We start from the raw sequence: 2791 nt of genomic DNA on the forward strand, positions 1-2791 counted from the left end.
TTCAATGCACTTTGGACTTCTTCCCTGAGTATCATTAGCTCTTGTTCATATGGTACCTCTTGAAATGATCTCTAAATTCAGGTGGGATAAATTTAAGGTCATATTGTCGACTTGTTTTCATTTTCTTCAGCTTCAAGATTTCTGAGTAGTAGATAGAAATAATATCATTTAAAACACAATGATATACAAAGAAAATATCTCAGAATCCTTCAGTAAACTTTTAATTACAATTCATTGCAAAACAAATTTAGGCAGTTCTATTTTGTGTTTCTAAAAACTCCTGATACTTACATGTGCCGTGTTGGCAGCAAGGTGAATATTTCCAAAGGCAGATAGTGAGTCCTGCGATACACTAAGTTTTATAAAGGACAGTTATTTTGCAAATCATATTAAGTCAGTAAGTCTAATACCATGTAAGTAGTTTTCATGACAGAAAATCAATAATTGTTTGCTTAAACTGAATTTCACACCATGGAATGTTTAAACCTCATAATCTGTGTAATAAAAAGAGTAATTAAATATTTATGAAGGGGAATCTAAAAGTTTGCAAAAAAAATTACTTAGAATGGAACGGAATTTTTCCATGACCTTTTTGAAACCCCTTTACAACTGTTTTTGAACATTTTTATTGATAAATTATTGAAACGGAAAATGACCAGATTACAAAAGCATTGTTGTTAAGTGAGATCGAGCTGGTTTGGACTCATTGACAAAACAAAACACTGTCTGCTCCTGCACTATCCTTATTACATTTGTTGTTACAGTAGAGCCCATTACTGCTGCCAGAGTGTGAACCCATCTCCACATTATTAAACATGATGTCCTTTGCCAGGAACTGGTCCCTCCTGATAATATGTGTGATAAATGAATTCTTTCTCTTCTGCCTTCTAGAAAATAGTTGGCAGTATTTCTAACACAAACTTTGTTCTTCTGGAAGTCCATGATATTTCTTTATATGCTTCAACAACAGATTCATCAGTTTTTCTAAGGTCTTCCATATTCATTGTCCAACTTTCACATGCATATGAAGCAATTGAAAAGGCCATGGCTTGCATCATGTGCACCTTAGTCCTCAAACATTAACACGTTAATACTTTAAAAATCATTTTTGCAGTACAGTTGTCTAATGTACTATGTTCTCTGATTTCTTGACTGCTGCTTCCATGACTGTTTATTGTGGATCCAGGTAAAATGAAGTCTTTGACAGCTTTAATGTTGTCTCCACATATTATGTTATTATTTATTGGTCTAGTGGTTAGGAATTTTGTTTTTTGTTTTTTTTTTTTTTACATTGCATTGAAATCCATAACATAGACTATGGTCTTTGATCTTCATCAATAAATATTTTAGGTCCTTTTTGTTTCAAGCAAACAAAGTTGTTTCATGTGCATACCACAGGTTGTTAATGAGTCTGCCTCCAATCCTGATGCCACGGTCTTCTTCATATAATCCAACTTCTTAAATTTGTTGCACAGCATAAAGATTGAATAACTATGTTGAAAGGATACAGCCCACGCACACAACTTTTGTGATTCTAAACCATTTATTACCCATTTGCTCTATTCTAATAACTACATCTTAGTGTATGCAGAGGTTCCTCATGAGCATAAATAAGCATTCAGGAATACCAGAGCTTCATACTGTTATCCATAGTTTGTCAACATCTACTCAGTTAAATGTACGAACCATAAATCTAGGAAAGTTGAAAATTGTCAAAAATGAAATGGAACACATAAGAATCTATATCTTAGGCATTAGTGAGCTGAAATGAACTGGTAATGACCATTTTGAATCTGAAAAACATGGTTTACTATGCCATTAATGACAAATTTAAGAGGAATGGTGTTGCATTCATCATCAAAAACAACATATCAAGATCAGTCATGATACACAATGCTGTCTGTGATAGGATAATATCCATGCACTAATAGGGAATACCTGTTAATACCACTATTATTCAAATTTACACCCCAACCACTAAAGCCATTGAGGATGAACTAGGAGAATTTGACTAGCTCTTCAATCTGAAATTGATCAAACATTCAATCAAGAGAAGGATCGCAATAAGTGGCTTGGCACTGGTGGCCTGGATCCCATCGAGGTCTACAAGTCTCTTCCTGAGGAGCTACAGAAATGCTTTGATACGAAGGATGTGCAAATGCTGCAAGTTGTCATCATCAAAATGGACCCCACCAATGCTGAAGTGTCACATGCAATGCTGCATCAACTCCGAACTCTGAATCTCCAACTTCAAGTCCAGTGAAACCAAGAGTAGAAGGAGGCAGGACTTAGAGATCCCTTGTTGGAAGCCACCCCCCAAACCAGACAATAAGAAGGATGTCAGTGTGTGACCCAAGCTAACCACTGCCTGCCTGCTTGCAGTTCCCCCACACTTCCCTTTTCACAAAACAAAAATAGACACCAGCTCCCCAATTTCTGGCTTCCTCCACCTCTGTATGTCTCCCAACATGGGACTGGCTGGGAAAGAGAGGGGGCCAACCCTCCCCCCTTCTTCTACTTTGTCTCCAACCCCAACTCTCATCCAAATCTCTGCTTTGAGTCAAGGGGATTCACTGCCTGCAGCATCCCCCTGCCCTCAGCATTATGCTAAAGGCCTGGGGGCCAGAGAAAGGCAGGGTAGCCAGGTTGCCAGTGGGTGGAAGGGAGGGTCCCATCTAAGGGGCCTAGTCCAGTTACTATGGGTTCCATTCATTGTTGGTCAGTTGTTGAGTCTTTCTTTTTGGTAACAGCAATGGTCTTCAAAAAGGATTTCAGCTGATGTAAAAAAAAA

Source organism: Chrysochloris asiatica, unplaced genomic scaffold, assembly GCF_000296735.1.
Source record: "Chrysochloris asiatica unplaced genomic scaffold, ChrAsi1.0 scaffold00153, whole genome shotgun sequence".
In the NCBI taxonomy this organism is placed as follows: Eukaryota; Metazoa; Chordata; class Mammalia; order Afrosoricida; family Chrysochloridae; genus Chrysochloris; species Chrysochloris asiatica.